We start from the raw sequence: 16,866 nt of genomic DNA, 5'->3' as shown, positions 1-16,866 counted from the left end.
ACCCCATATACTGCCACACATTTATGTACATGAATACACATACTTCAAAAACTAAACATATATACACCTTTTTAGATGCTTAAATCTAGGAAATCAGATGCATGAAGGATTCAGAATTGCAAGCAAAGATTTAGATGAAAAGCTGTAGGCTGCACTGAAGTTAAGATAGCAAAGATTAGCACAACCTAAGAATGTAGCAAGAAAGAAGCAGTTTAAAAAATTAGCGTGAATTTATACAAGGGAATATACGCAAACATTAAAATTGGTTTTAAGAAATTTTAATGACTTAGGAAAGTGCTGTGATACAATATAAAGCAATTATAATTTTGTTAATATGGAAATGCATTTTTCCAGATTACTAAGTAATTATTTCATATTTGTAGGGTTTGGGGCAGTTTTTATTTACTAATTCTTAAAATAATTTGTGTTGCCAATGCTTTCTACAATACATATGTAATATACTTTTTTTAAATGAAGGAAATTTTTTTTTCCCAAAAGGCTCGGGATATTATCTCATGCTTTCGAACCCCTTGTAGTTCTTCTAGTTTTTACAGCTAAATTACCCACTTTAGCTCTATCATAAATTAATAAGATGTTACAATTTTCAAAACTTATTATTGTATGGAAAAAATCTAGATCTATTTTGGTTCCATATATCACCTGAATATTCCATGTGATTTCTCCTAGATTGTGAATGTAATGTGAAATGCCAAGTCCATAGCTCAGGAAATATCCTTCACAGACAGAAACATGCCCCTGTGAGTTTTATAAAGACAGACGATTCCATCATGTAGGCCACTTCCTCAGAGTGACCTACCATGAGGGCAAGACATCAGGAAAGCTATGGGGCTGGCAGGTCACAGTGCTGGAAAAGTGTGGAAGATGTAATTAATATTAATTAGGTAAGTGCCCACTGCAGGTAGTCCAGCCTCAAGGGACAGACGAATCTCTAACGTGCTATTAAATGTAATTTAAATAAATAGATCCGAGAAAAGCTTCTCTAAGATCCTGGAGGAAAGATACTGATAGATATAGCATATTATCATTATTTCTCCATGCCTGCTTTGATCCTTTCTACAAGGAGGGTAGAACAGAGATAGGGACTCCCGGGTCCTAGGACATGGCTTGAAATGACCTGTGCCTTCTCCCTGATCCAGGGCAATTTTTCAGACCAGTTAGGCAAAGGATGTGAAATAATATTTTCCACAGCTGGACCAGAGGAAGAAAGTCAAGCATTTTCTGTTCTATATCCTTGCTTCTTTATCCCCATAACTAACTCTCTAACTTTTAAACTCCTTCCCTCCTTATCCCTTTTTCTTTTGCCACACCCATTCCCTTTTTCCTGGCAGTAAATGCTTGTTTTAATTTTGAAACTCTGATAGACCAAAATGTGAGCACTGAATATTTTCAGTGAAACAGTACATCTCCCGAAATATTCTAGGATTTGGCTTGTCCCACTAGGACTATAACAGTCCTTCTTCCAGCTCTCTTTAATACCCTGGGCAGCAGAACTGGATCTTTCTCTTCTTTTTTCCTTTTCCTTTCGTTTCTTTCTTTTTTCCTCTCTTCCTTCCTTCTCTTCTCTTTTCCTTCTTTCTGGGACTTTGTCTTGATCCACTGTGGTTTATCACCTTAGTTGAAAGTGAAAGCTTCCAGAGCTCAGATGTGAAGAAATTCTCTGTATGCAACTAGGTGCCCAAAGGAGGAATATCCTCCTAATGTAGTCACCTTATGACATTTGGAAAAGGACAGGCATGATGGTATGTGGCAGAGCTTAGTAAGTCACAGATAAATGCCAGGTCATCTGCCATATTAATATTTTATGCATAAACCATACCAGGATACTCATCAAACTTAAGAGCAGAGAGAAAAAGTTGCAAAAGCAGCATCCAAACCTGCATTTCTCCAGCCTGTCATTCTTCTTGCCATTGCATTAACCAAAAGAAATTGCTGAAGCCCTGGTGATCTGTTTCCTAGGAAAACCTCTAATTTGCTTTGCTAATTCCAATCAGCACAGCCACTTGAATTCTTCCACCACTGTTTCCAGCAACTCCCATATGGTATCACAGCCTGGACTTGTATCTCTTCAACTACACCCTCCACGTGTCTCTGTACCTTAACCCAACCTGGAGAAGTCCAGAGGTACTGTTAGTCTGTGAGTGCACAGCCCCCTCTACTGGGCAAAGCACACAGGAAAGTATACATCTGGGAAAGGACGACAGTATTCACTCTCATCACTGAGTAGATGAGAAAACTGAGGCCCACAGAAGCGCAATGAATCAACAGAATCACAAAGAGAATTGGAGATGGGAACATGTATCTTTCGACCTCCCATGTTAAGCATCACCATCACATGGAACTGTCAATAGTTGAACATCTTCAACAGTTCAACTCAGAAAGAAGAGAGGGCTCTGTGTCTGCACTTATGGGAGTCTTTAGGTTATGAGTTAAAATGCTGTCCAAGTTCCAGCCATCTGCAAAGAAGCTGGGTATTGTGTTTGAAAGAGCACTGAGCTAGGTGTCCATCCCAGTATCTACAACCTGTGTGACTCTGGGCAAAACACATAACTTCTCTGGACTTCCATTTATCATCCATGAAGTAAAAGAGAACAGATGATCTCTAAGGGGACCTCTCACAATATAAACCCACAAGGTCTATGAGTCTATGTAAATGAGTGGGCTAAATACAAATATAAATTAGAATATAAATATAAATAAATAATAAATATAAATTAGAATGAGTGTTAACAGGCATACTGGAGACCTGTGTTCTAATCCTGGCCCTGTTAGCAACTAGCTATATGACCTTAGGAAAGTCATTTCATCTTTCTGAAACTCATCTTGGGAAGAGTGATACGGCCGGACAATGGTCTAGGTAGAAAGATGATCCCTTCTCAATCCCTAAGATTCTATAATCATGACTAATGATAACTGAATATAATTATGACTAATGATAATTGAATATGAATTTCTTTACAGGGGCAAATTCATACACTTATGGAGCAAAGTAGGAGGCATTGACCTTTCTACTTGTCTGTAATAAGTACAAATGAGAGTAGATAACTTAAAGTATTTGCTCAGAGCTCAGATGAGTACAAGTAAGCCGATTTACTTTCAACCTATGCCATGCATGAGACTTTTAGTTCAGTGCATTACCATCAAACCAGAAAGCTTTGTAGGCCATGAAACAGCCAGGAAATCACTGCTTTATATGGTGATAATTGGAATAAAAAGTCCCCAAATGTGAGAATTAATATCACTAGGCTTAAATAAGTCCGTAGGAATTGACATAAAGTTTAAAAGAGCCAGACCAATAGCAGAGGCCAAGGATGGAAAGGAGGCAGTGGGGGTGAGGGGTGCTGAGCTAACAGTTCCAAACTACCCAATAAACAACCTGAACAAAAAGAATGCTTGCCACGCAAATGCAGTTTCAAGACAATTTCTTTAGCTGCATCACCATACCACCCTCCACCAGGTTTTTGCTATTCGGGAGTTCTGAAGCCACTGTGGTCAAAAGGGGAAACAGCAATGGATTAGGATAGCTTCATAAATGATTGTTGGACAGCAAGGTCAAGTGGAAAGAGCACTGAACCCAAAGGAAAAAGAAAACTAAGACCCTTTTAACCTCCCTGGCATTCAGTTCCCCTTCCTTTAAGAATTTAAAGGAATACATTTTGAAAATACATTTTGAGTCACAATGTCTTGCAGCTAAAATAAAGATGATCTATACATTTGCAATATCTTGTTTACTAGGTTTTCCTCATCCAATTTTTTCCAGTTCCCCCATACTTTTGTTCCAACATGGAATTTAAAAAGTGTTAAAATTCAAATGAAGTCCTATAAGTTTGAAATCATGTCAAAATAAAAAGTTCAAAGGGAAAAAATCATATTAAGTACTGTTTGACCTGCATACACCAAGATCAATAAGCACTTTTAATGTTCAATTCGAAGATGTGTCCCAGAAATTTCTCTACATAGTTTTTGTTTGTTTGTTTGTTTTTCCCAAAAAGGCCAGTGTAAAGATCTGAGAGGCTTTGGAATCCTGGTCCCTCTCTTAAGTTCTTTTTTACAGTGATGTGTTCCTGAAAGGATGAAAAATTTTATTTTAAATATTGGCACAAACTGCAAACCTTGATGATCTAAAGATCAGTTAAGCTATAGCACAACATAACCCAGTTAAAAAGGAGAATGCCTGCTCTGCCAGTCTGCCTTTCCCAGTGCCGCTTCTCATTGGCATCAAGTGCGAAAGATCTCTTTCACACCTGACAGAGGCATGCCCTGTCCTTCTGAAATATGAGAAAAGCAGTTCCTCGGGAACAAGGAGGCCTCTTGGCAGGGGTGACTGAGGCATGAGAGACCAAAAGCTTAGCTGGCAAGGCCTGTGGTCAAGAAGTGATTCTCTCCATTGTAACCTATCATTTAGGTTACTCCCTAGGGTTATACAATGATTTTAAAATAGATTATTTAAAACTGGATAGAATTTTCATTGTGCATTATACACCAGTGCTAAGCTTCCTACTCACGAACCACAAAACCATGCAATAGATTTGGATATTTCCTGTTCTGTGTGGTTTTCCCCACCACACTTAGGCTCCGCTAACACCTTAGAACTTGCTGAATTACTTTATTTTTTGAAATTTGCTCCTGTCGAATGAAAGTAAGCACCATGAGGTCAGAGGCTGATTTTTTTTGTCTACTATGCCCACTGCACCTAGAACAGTGACTAATACTTGATAGGTATTTTATTAGTATTTGTTGAATGAATGAATGACTTCAATGACTCGCAGACACAAACACATATAATGATAATAGCAGAACTGTGTTCACCAACGAGGTGCAGAGAAGTTTGTTCATGACCACTGGTGACTTTTTGTAGCGTGGTATAAAAGGGAGGACAGGTTCCTCTAACATCAAAGTCCCTAAGTTAAAGTTTTTCCTCTGCTATTGACTTAACAAGCTACCCCGGCTGATTCTTAGTTGCATTTTCATTCAAATTGGGATGACAATATCTGTCTGCTTCAGAGATAGAACTATTAGGAATTGCCCAGGAAAGACTTGTTCTTGAAGAGATTTTAAATCCCTTGGGGAGAAAATGAAAATTACTTATTTTTTGCCCCTATATTGTATACTGATATACAGGGACAGAAACCTAAGTACATACACAAGAGACAGCTTTAAATAGGAATAGGAAGTAAGTACTCACTTCCTATGTCTGTGCAATAGTTCTTAAAGTAGTGCTTCCTAGTTTTATAACATGGGATTTCAAGATGGAAACGTCAAAGCAAGTGCTTTCCTTGATGAACAATGTTATGGTTATTTGCTCCTGAAATCAGAAGTAAGGATAATGTTATTAGAGGTTCTGTAAATTTTTGGCTCCAAAATAGATCATCAATCAAATATAACTTTGCATTGGTTAATATAACCTTAAAAGAATATTTTCTCACTCATTCTAGTCACCTATTTTAAATGTATCTTATCTGATATATTGAATGTAAGGCCCTTAAATGGTTTCTGGGACAAGGCAGGACATAAACAAGCAAAATAAATAATAAAGGAGACAAAAGTCTATCCACCCATCTCACAGGGTTGTTTTCTAAAGAATTTGATGATAATAAATGTAAAAGTTCTATGAAAGCAATAACATTACATACACAGAGATACCATCATAGTTGGTGGTTCTTATCCGCAGCTATCTTTCAGCCAATGTCACCACAGCTGCCCCCCATTTCCCTTTGCGACTGTCACCACTCTGGTAGCTGTATCTTCCATATTTGTCTCTTCTAGAAGAAGAGCAGAGAAATAGTAGAGGCAGGAGTTTTAGAAGCATTCTAGAATACCACCTTCTTTCCCTCTACCTACATTGAATGAGAAGGGCTGGGACTCATTTCTAAGAAGAAAAAAGAAACCTCCATGATTCCAAACTAATGTTGTCTCCCAGGAATGGATATGACATGACAGATCTGTAAAGCCCCCGATCAATGAGCCTGAGCTACAATGTTTAATGACATCACCAAGAAGTGTCCTGGCATCCACATATCTTTCCAAGGGAGGATTCTGATTTCAGTTCAAATCCCCTTCAAGATATTACTCTTCCTACCAAAAACAGACAATGTGTGTCCTTTCAACCTACTATGTGAAATGTTTGTACATTTCTTTATATAGAGAAACTAGGAGAACCTGAGGTACTACATACAGCTCTTAAAGAAACCTCTACCATGTGGTTTGCTCAAGAGACTGCCCTACTGTCCTAGTTCCAGGGTTTCACTCCATTCCCTGTCACCAATGAACTAAGTCACAGTAATGAGGTAGAGAGATGAAGTCTGCCTTGGCAGTCAGTGAGACCTGGGTTTGACTCCAGGTTCTGACACTTATGAGTGGAGTGACCTGGGCAATTTACTGCAATTTTCTGACCTTCCATTTGCTCATCTGTAAAATGGAGATAATGATATCTATTGGTAGATTACGGTTTGAATTAAAAAATAATATTAATGAGATGTCCAGTTCAGTGCCTGGTATATCATAGGTACTCAAAAAATGATTTGTGGCTGTTATTGTTAGTTGTTAGACAATGCCCGGAGGCACAGCTTGTTTGCTATGCCATTGGCAGGACCAAAGTCAGTAGAGGAAAATAAAGGAATATGAGATGAGAAAAGAACACTGGGAACAGACCTCCAAGAAATGCTGTCCGGAGGAACATTATCATTGATTGCTTACACTTGTGGGAATTAGATTTCGATCAGGTAACCTAAAGATGAGTAGGTTGAAGATGTATCACCAACTCTTGGCCACTGAACTGTGCAGCTGTTGTTCTTTATTCCTACTCGCTTCCTCCTGCTTCATTTTTCTTTCCTCTTGCCAATACAGTGCACAGCCTATGAGAGTGACCTTATTTTCCCATCATTTCTTCCTGTGTCGTCCCCTCCTCAAGAACAGCCTGGCGCTCCCTCCCCAAAGCCTTTTCCAGGGGGATACTGCTTTCTTCTTCCCTAACCCCTCAGCAGAGGGGTTAAATAGCTTAAAATAGCTTCGCAATCCTACGTTTTCAAAGCTATCTCCTCTTAGCACTACCATCCCTGTTTGTCTTGATTTCATAGTGTACACAGCTTTGACATACCGCTTTGAGATTATTCAAATCAATAGGATTCTCTAAGTGTGAGAGCTATGAATTTGGGCTCAAAAACCCCTCAGATTTCTGTTTATATCGTGAGCTCATGTTCCTCCCTGTGGGAGGAGATGGTGGCCATGGCAGTAGCAGAGGCAAGAGGAGATGGTGGCTATAGCAGTAGTAAAGGCAAGAGAAAAGGCTCAGGACAGATGCTGGGAGCAACCTATTCCAAAGTCCACTCTGGGCCTTTGCCATCCCTGACCTACCCTGAAAGGCACCTCATAGTTCATGTCCCTGGAGATGTTCAGGAAATTTCATCCCACATCTCCTCTGTCAGAGTACAATGAATGTGTTGGGCTTCAGCTGTTGAAGAAAGTACTGCTTATCCTCTGAGATGGGAAACAGATAACAAAGCCAGGCAGAGCTCACACACACATCCAGGTCCAGACCTGAGAAATGTTGCAGAAGTGCTTGACCACTCACCTGAATGCTCAGTGAATCAAAGCAGTTCAGGCTTGAAAGGACTTCCCCAACAGATTGCTCATTGAACCATCCTCATTTGATAAGAATGATAAGAGTGATGAGTTCCTGGGAAACTGTCTTATCATGATCACCCAGCCGGTTAGTGACAGAGCCATGTCTAAACCCAGGTCTTAGAGAGCTGAGGGAAACTGGAAACATTTATAAAATTTAAAATCAAGTGTTTGTTTGTCTTTTCCGGAGATGCTTCCTCTTTTTTTCCCTTAGGTACAGTAAGCTTTCAAAATTTTTTTCCAATGAATAGTTTCAAACCTACACAAAAAAATAGGGCCAACAATGACGTCCCACATACCTGTTACACAACACAATTGTGAAGATTTTACAGCACTTGTTTCATCAGACCCTTTCCTTCATATTATTATTACTTTTTTGCATGGGCAGGCACCAGGAAATGAACCCAGGCCTCCGACATGGCAGGCAAGAATTCTGACACTGAGCCACTGTCGCACCACCCATTTTCCTTTATTTTTAACCTCAGTATTTTTAACCATTCCCAGAACTCACATTATTTCACCCCTACATACATATGCATCTCTTTAATATGGGTACTTTCTGCTCTCAGTTGACTTTCACACCCTTGCTGGGCCTCACCCCTGGAGTTCCTTATTCAGTAGGTTTGGCTTGTTTCAGGATATTTCAAACACAGCCCACACATTACACCTGGTCATTTTGCCCCCCAAGTTTCTTTTACATATTTGCAGACCAATCTGTCTCCTCATCCGCCCAGTGTCTTTTTTGAAAGGCTTATGAATTGTTGAAGAAAACAGACAAGTCCCACATAACAGACTTATCTGTTTGCCTGCTCCTGGCATTTCTTAATGTATTCCTCTATTTTCCATGTTTCCTGTAAATTGGAAATTAGTCCTAGATGCCTGATTACATATAGATTCAGTGTTTTCAGCAAGAAGACTCCATAGACGGGGCTGTGTGTGGCAAAATCAAAATTTAAATCTTGACTAAAAGGGAAATGTTTGACACGTTCATTTTTAAAACACTACCTATTTTAAAACTGTTTTCAAATGATTTGTGCCTTTTACACTAATGCACACTTTCCTCACTTGAATCTTTATGGATCCCTTTTCTCCCCCAAAGAAACAACCAATTTCCCACATTCCTCCAGCAAGCCACACATCTAAAGCACACGTGTGTTCTTGATCACACTGCTCAGTTTACACATTCAACCCAAGTGTAATAAAACCATGTGCAAGTTAACATTTATTCCATGAAATCTAACCAAGGGATCATCCCTTCTTCTTACCTCAGATCTGCCCCTGAAGAGATCTGGCCTTGAAGAGAACAATGAGAAATAATTTCTTTCCAGGCAAATGCCATCTGAAAAGGAAATGATTTGGTTTCTAAACCACCAAGGCTGCTATTTGCAGCTATTGCTTTTTTGAAACCCATCTCTCACCTAGTCAGAACCCAGCAGGAATATCCTCTAGCACACACTGCATAGGAGGAGACAGCCTCTCAATGAGCACAATTCCCCGAGTAGACGGGTGATGTCCAGGCAGGACCTAACAAGCTGAGGCAGAACAAGCTGTTTGGGAATGAAATGGTCCCTAGAGGATACAAGTGACAAGAATGAACCAGCAAGTAGAACTCTTCTTGAGAATAAATTCTAATTCCTAAAATCCAAAAAGCACGGATGGCATTTTAAGTCATTTTCAGAGGAGATGTTTTTTAAAATGGTTTATAATGTCAAAATTATCTTCTCAGTTACAAAAGAACATTTACCTAATTGAGTGTTTTTTTAAAAACTTCAAAGGATAAAAATGCAACAGCCTAAAATTATATTGCAAAAGAATCTTCTTACAGATGCTCTCATTTCTTTTCCTACACTCACACACACACACACACACACACACACACACACACACACACACACACAAGGACAGCATGAGAGAGTAGGAAACTCAGACTTTTAAGGGCTAAAGGAAATCCATTTAATTAGCCTAACACAGAGGGGGACAGTGTAATAAATGTCTATTCTTTATGTCTCATTCATTCTATTTTATGAATCTTATTGTTGATTTTCTACAATTCTATGTTGAGGAAGGGAGAAAAGAAGTTCTGGGACCTGGCAGTCAATTAATTAATGATGAGTAGGTTATTCTAATCTCTTCTCCTGGTGAAAAGGAGGAACAGGAAAGGATGAGGCAATACACTGGCAAATGGAGACAGAGATAACAATATATATTGTGTACACTGGGGGAAATCTTTGCAGTCATTAAAAAAAATAACTTGTAATAGTCAATTCTAAGCAGCAGTGGGGCATTGATCAAAACCTAATTTTAGATACGAATTTTCATGGGCTGTAATAAAATGCTTCAGCAATGCAAAGTAATATTTGTTGAACCAGTATGTAAGCAAACAATACCAATGGAGAAAAATTATTTTGTCATCAGAGCATTTTAAAATCCATTGCTCACTTTGGCACTGGTGTAATACATAACATACTTGGTTAGAAATAATCTTTTTAAAAGAATCATTCTTTAAAGAATGCAATAAGAGCTATTGCTCATCTGGTTTCACTCATTCTGAGCATCAAATGTTGTTTACAATAATTAGGTAAGACCCCTAGATCATTTATAATAATACGCAGGGCAGGAGCTATTCTTTAAGGTATGACAAGATGAAAACAAGAAAATTAATTGACGATTAAGAATTACATATAACTCAGGGCAAATTAAGCTCAGCATAAATATATGCAGCAAAATATAAATGATATATGATGGATTTGAATGGAAAGTTCTAAATCCTCTTTATGAAAAACCATTTTGAAATCCATCACCAACGTGTCTGTAGGAACAGTTTAAGTTGAAGCCAAATCCAGTATGGAATCTACTTCTTCATCCGTTGCTCAAGTACTGTGCCCATCCCTTGCTGTGGTCTCATGCCAGTCTGCACTGGTTTTAGTTGTTCCTTTGTATTAGAAACATTATGAATAGGAACAGAAAAGTATCAGTTTCTTCTTTGAAATTGATTCAAGTTTCTTTTAAGTACTAAATCTTTGTTACCAGAATTTGGAAGGAGGTTTGTTCCTCCTATATCTTTACCAAATGCCCAGCACCTGATTTATTTATACCAGTTAGATGCTGGGAATGCAACAACTATTCCTATACTATAGAAACCTATACTGAAGAAATTTACAAGCTACTCATTCCAGCTTCTAGAAAATCTGCCCACAGGTCTTACCTGAACACTTGTACTGAAACCCAGAAATCCTTTATCTCTGCAGTTTCTATGGAGAAGAATGGTGGGAAAAAAGCAGAGGCATTTGTCATGGAAATCAGAAGCATACGCTTCTGTCTTCAATGGTACATCAAATTTGTGTCCGATAGTTTGAACAATCACAAGTTACATCCTTTGAAAACACATACCCTAGGACAAGAGCAGCAAAGCACTTACAGGTTCACTAAGATCGATAGGACAAATACAGTATCAGCGCTGAAAAAAGAAACATTATTAGCAGTTGCAGTTTCATTTAGCATACTCTAACGACACTTTAAATGGACTATCTTATTTACTCTTCATAACAACCCTATGGGGTGCATTTTGTTATTCCCATTGTAGAGAAGAGAAAACTGAGAATAGGAGAGGTTGTCTAACCTGTATTAGATCATAGCAGCAGAGTTTAGATTCAAATACAGATTTAACTCTCCACATTCTTCACTGATGCCCCCTTCAAAACCTTACATCCATCCAACCAAGTATAAAGGAACCACGTGGTTTGAAAAAACATAATTTATTTAGTTTTAATAAATCAAGTGTCTTACCAGATGAATGAAGAACATAAAATTTATCTATAGAGAGGGATTAGTGGGTGAGATTCATAGGAACCTTTCAGAAAGAGAAGACAACATTTTAGTCATATTTCTTTTTTTAAAAAAATGATAAAACATCTATTACAGAGTAAAGAAAACTTTTTTTTGTTTGCTAAGCAATACATCAGACACAGGTTAACTTTGCAAGACAAGCAAAGTCCAAGTGGATGCTCTGTTATTAGAATCACAGATGCAGAATATTTAGAGCCAAAAGATTCTCAAAGATTTTTCTTCCCCAGAGATTTATTCTAAATTTCTCATTTTACCAATGAGCAAATGGAAGTCCAGGGATATAACTAACATATTTCAGTTATTATATAAACAATTACTTAACAGAATCTTTACTTGCTTAATTAATGCATAAGTAAGTTCTTAATTTATTTTTAAAATCTTCATAACTTACTTAATATTGACCATGAGTCTAAATTATTATAGAGCTTTGGATAGAGTTTCACCTCAAGTTTAGGTGCTAGCGAAAGTTCATTGCTAAGGGTACAAAGGTCACCAGGCAATTGCCTGTTGGGGAGTTACAAGAGCTCCATAATAAATACCTACCTAGGTACTGTAACTTTAAATCAAAGTTACTAAAGCACTACATAAATTTCTATTATTTTCAAATTGGTGTGGAGAGAATAAGGAGAAAAGAACCAAAACTGGAGTTGGAAAATCTGGACTATTCTATAACTAAGCAGTTAGGACACTCTGGATGGAACCTCATTTTCATTATCTGTAATGTGAAGGCACTGGATCAAAGGATCTTCCCAGCTTTAATATTTTATAACACCATAAGAAGAAACAAATCCCAACTAAATCATTTACTACTATGTGGAGTTTGTAGAACTGCCACTGACTTTTAAAAAGGAAATCAGAATTTTTTTCAAATGTCTTGATGGTATATGACCAGGGAATTTAGAAGAGCTTCATGGGAAAGATGGTATTTATGCTAGGTCTTTAAAGATGAGTAGACATCCACCACGGAAAAAGCATGTGCAAAGGCACAGAGGCAAAGGAAGGAAGGAAGGAAAGGAAAAGGGGGGGAGGCATTACAAAATACAAATGTTTTTCAATCTAATGTGTTCGAAATAGGATCATCATTTAATTTCTCTACTTGCTCAACTGCCCTAATTGTTCTTGAAGCTGAGCATATTTTCATGTGTTCTATAATAATATACTCATTCATCATTTAGATTTTCTCTTAAGTGAACTATTTTCTTTGCTTATTTTTCTCATGGGTAGTTTGCCATTTCTTTATTAATTTATATGAATTCTTTATATATTTTGAATGCTAACTCATTGTCAGTTATAAATCTGGCAAATATCTCCTCCCAATCTATGACTTTTTATTATTTTAAATCATTTATCATGATCAAATGATTTTAATTTTATTTTAATATAGGCAGATTTACCAATATTTTTCTTTATGGCTTTGTATTTTTAAGAAAAGCTTCTATAATAAGTCCATATTTTCTTCTAAAACTATAAAGTTACGCTTTTTACGTTTCAGTTCTAAATCCACCCAAAATGGAGCTTTGTGCATGATGTAAGGTGGATCCAATTTTCTTTTTCCATATTGAGAGCCACCTGTCCCAGCATTGTTCACTGAACATTATCCTTTTTCAGTATTTGTAATGTCAACTGTTCCAGGTAGGATTCCCCAGGAAACAGACCCTGAGGAAGAGATTTCCATGCAGAAAGAAGACTGCAGAACGCTGTTAGGAGTAACTACTATGAGAGTGAGGGCAAAGAGAGATGCAATTGTCACAGAGGCCTCAGCTGATCACTTAGTACAGGAAACGGACCGGAGCCATTGTTCCCTCAAACATAGACCAGTCATTGGATAGAGCTGCTCCTGAGGATGGGTTGTAAACTTGGGCAAGGTAGTTTCCTTCAGCAGTGGGCAATTCCTGGTGAAAGACTCAGCTGTGAACCATCAGCCATCAGTACTGTCAGCAGCAGCGGGAATGAATGCCTTGGTCTTAAATGGTGGTGGTGGGGGGGTCTGGATGGCACACATCTGGATGGCATCCACTATAATGCCTTTGTCATTTATTAACTTCCCAGTCTTTTGGCTCACTATTCTATTCAACTCTTTTTCCTAGGAAATAATTTCCAGATATGTCTCTAACCTGGTTCCCTGCTTTGCATGTAATCCAAATTGTCAAATATGTACCTATAACTAAATCCAAAACTCCAGATTCATCAGACTATATAGAATACCTTAGTACATTTCCCCCTTACATGCATCTCTATTACTAATATAGCCTGGCCATTTATTTTCAACAGCCACATTACACAACTGGCTCAAAATCAATATGTTGTCAACTAAACCTGAAACCGAGACATCCTATATCCTTTACTTGTAAATGGATATTTTTATCTAAATGCAGCATGTTTCCATTATCCTCTTGACTTCAATCTTGTTCCATTTAGCTTAGGAAGAATTTAACAAGGTTTGAGTCTATCACCTAATACCCCTCTCCATTTCAATTTTTACCTAATTCGATTACAAATGCCAACAAGATATTGAAAAGAAAAGACCTGAATAGGACACCAAGCTGGCAGTGATGGGTCTTATGACATGAAAGTGGTACCTTTCTACATTTTGACACAGGTCCACTAATCAACAGTCCAAGTATGACTGCTCAATAGGCTACAGATCTGTCATATTTTAATATACCAACTGTCTTCCCAGACACTCAAGGAAGGAACATTAGAGTCATCCTTTACTCTGCTTCCTCCTCAGTGCAGAGCCAATCAATTTAGTTTTAAGTCCACCAAGTTTTGGAACCATCCCTTACTACCTCTAACATCAAGACCATTAAGAAACCTTTTTTAAAATATTAGCCCTGTCAATTTATCATGTTCTCATGATTGCCAGGACTATTTGGCTTAGAATACAAAAATTATAAAAGTATATTACCCTTTACTGGTTCCCTAACTGGAAAAGATGGCAGTAAATAATGTCCCTGGAGGATGAGAAAATAGAGGCAATGTCATAGGATGTTGTATGCAGAGAACTCTGAGCTTCTTTAATATAGATGCTACTGGACTCTCTAAGTATATTTGAAAGGTGATTGCTCTTTTTGTGGCTGCCATTTGTAAAGGTAAAGAAAATAATTTCTTATGTTTGTAAAGCACTCTCATGTTGACTCTCATTTGATTCTCACAACAACTCTGGGTGATATCATTAACTCTGGGTTACACATGAGAAAGCTTAGAGTTGGAGAGGTCATGTCTTGCTCAAATCACATAATTAATAATTGACAGAGGCAGCATTTGAACTTGGGTTTGCTGATTTCAAGGCAGGGGCTTCTCTCCCAGACCCACTCAACTGAACAGTTGTGTGAATTATGGTCTGTTTATCATGAAAAGGAAAAAAAAAACATCAAAAGGCAGGTGAGTTCTGAGAAGGCAGCTTGAAAATCTCTGGAAGAAAAATGTTGTCCAACAGACATAGGGAAATGATTTTTGCTTTATTGCCACAGAAGCCAAGATTTAAGAGCTTCTGCAGCAAAGAGGCTGGAGAAAAGTTTCTTGATTTGAGCTCTTTGTGACATTTGTCATACATTATCATATGATTTTCTAAGATATTTGCTCTTAGAGGAATTAGAAAGATGGAAACAAAATAGTAGCTCTATTCTTAAGAACACCTAGGGTGTTATATAAGATTTTACAAAGGTTCTATCGCCAGGATAACTCTTCAGAAACCTACACCCTCTAGGTGGGTCCCTGGACCAGATAAGGCCTGAGATGCAGAGGGGCCAGCTTCTCCAGAACATCAGCTAGTTCCATTCCCCTACCCCCCACACTATCGACAACCCCTTTCAACATGAAAAAGTTAGAATGGGCATCACCCAGATACCCCTAAAGAGTGGGAGGAAAGATCAAAGGTGATGGTGGAGTTATACAGAGAAGGCAGGGTTTTAACAAATTGGTATGACTGCTGAATCATCATATGGATATCTCCTTTAGTCTCCAGAATCTTAAAGCAGCTAGTAAAAACCTAACATTGTGAAATTGTAACCCATACCAAACTCTGAAATTTGTTCTACAACTAATTATTGTGACATGCTTTGACAGTCATTGCTTTTTTGTATATATGTTATATTTCACAAAGAAGAAAAAAAAAGTCAATTGTGATGACAAATGCACAGCTAAAAAAACTGGATCATAAAATTAAAAAAAGAAAAAATGTTAACATATAAAAATAGTAGTAGCTCTGTTCTTTAGAATAAAGTTGCAAATGTGCCATTGTTATATCTTAATTACTTTTTGGATGAAATCCTATAACCAACCAATATTTGCTGATAACATGAAACCAGTTATAAAATCTATATATGGAAGGACTAATGCATTCTTAAATACAATGTGGAGGAACAGCATCTTAAACCACATGACAGCAGCTGGCAGTTGGCAGGCATCAGTAGCTATTTGAGGACATCTGTATTGATGCCAGAATGGTTAATATTATGATTTACCGTAAAAAAAGTTGTGATCACAGACAGCAACACATGTCAGAGAGGGAAATATTCAAAAACAGCATTCTACCTTCCTATATCAAAGAAATGAAAAAGAATTGGCTTGTCAGTAGGCTAATGAAAAATTAAGAAACTTAGTTATGTTTACAATTGCATAAGGTCTATAATAATTATTCTCAATCATTAAAAAATTGCTAAGTGGGAATTAAGTGATGTCTCAAGGATATTTCTATATCACGTCCCTATAATAAAAATATCTGTGTTTAAAGGATTTCAAATTTATTTCACATAGCTATCCTTCAATATAATAATTTATGTTTTTATCTTGGTTTCCACTAATGCAGTCAAATAAAGATGCTTGACTCACCTCCAGAATTTCTGATTCACTAGGTTTGGGGAGTAGAGCCCAAGAAATTGCATTTCTCACACGTTTCCTGGTAAAGCTAATGCTGCTTATCAGGAACCACACTTTGATAAGCACAGTTCTACACAATGCTGACTCTCCCACAGGTTAGATTTCTTGCAAATACATCCCATTTTGCCAATAATGAATCCCTTTTGCAAAATAAACAAAAATTCATTCAACAATTATCTATTAAGCCAGAATTTATGTAATGTATACTGCAAGCTATATTAGATGTGGTGCTATATACTAAAAACAAAAGATGAATACAGCTAGTTCCTGCTTCCATGGAGTTCATATTTTAGACGGACAGGTAAATGAGTAATTAATTAATAAAATAATGCAATAAACATCATGTATAAAGTTTCATGAGTGTATGGAGGAAGACGTGATTCATTCCAGTGAGGGACATCAGAAGGTTTTATAAAGAAGGTATATTAAGAATTGTTTTAAATTTTGAAATAATTTTAGACTTACAGAAAAGTTGGAAAATAACACAGAAAGTTTCCATAT

At 37.4% G+C, this 16,866-nt stretch overlaps 1 protein-coding gene across 14 annotated transcripts in view; it reads right to left on the bottom strand.

The window, feature by feature from the left end:
• The window catches only part of FMN1 (formin 1), a 439,238-nt gene that overhangs the window by 371,225 nt on the left and 51,147 nt on the right, over positions 1–16,866 (bottom strand). The window contains exons 3-4 of one of the 14 annotated variants that reach the window (XR_013162319.1): positions 5,652–5,780; positions 5,204–5,323 (exon numbers count right to left, since the gene is read on the bottom strand). The exons of 12 other annotated variants lie outside the window; for them this stretch is intronic. The gene's annotated coding sequence lies outside the window, so the exon portion shown is untranslated. Of the gene's footprint in view, positions 1–3,959; positions 5,324–5,651; positions 5,781–16,866 lie in introns of those variants that run through there. One more of the 14 variants, XR_013162318.1, reaches the window with a different exon arrangement.

This window comes from Tamandua tetradactyla, chromosome 14 (genome assembly GCF_023851605.1).
Source record: "Tamandua tetradactyla isolate mTamTet1 chromosome 14, mTamTet1.pri, whole genome shotgun sequence".
Lineage (NCBI taxonomy): Eukaryota > Metazoa > Chordata > Mammalia > Pilosa > Myrmecophagidae > Tamandua > Tamandua tetradactyla.
Note: the sequence above shows the minus strand (reverse complement) of the source record. Positions and strands in the feature narration are given on the sequence as shown.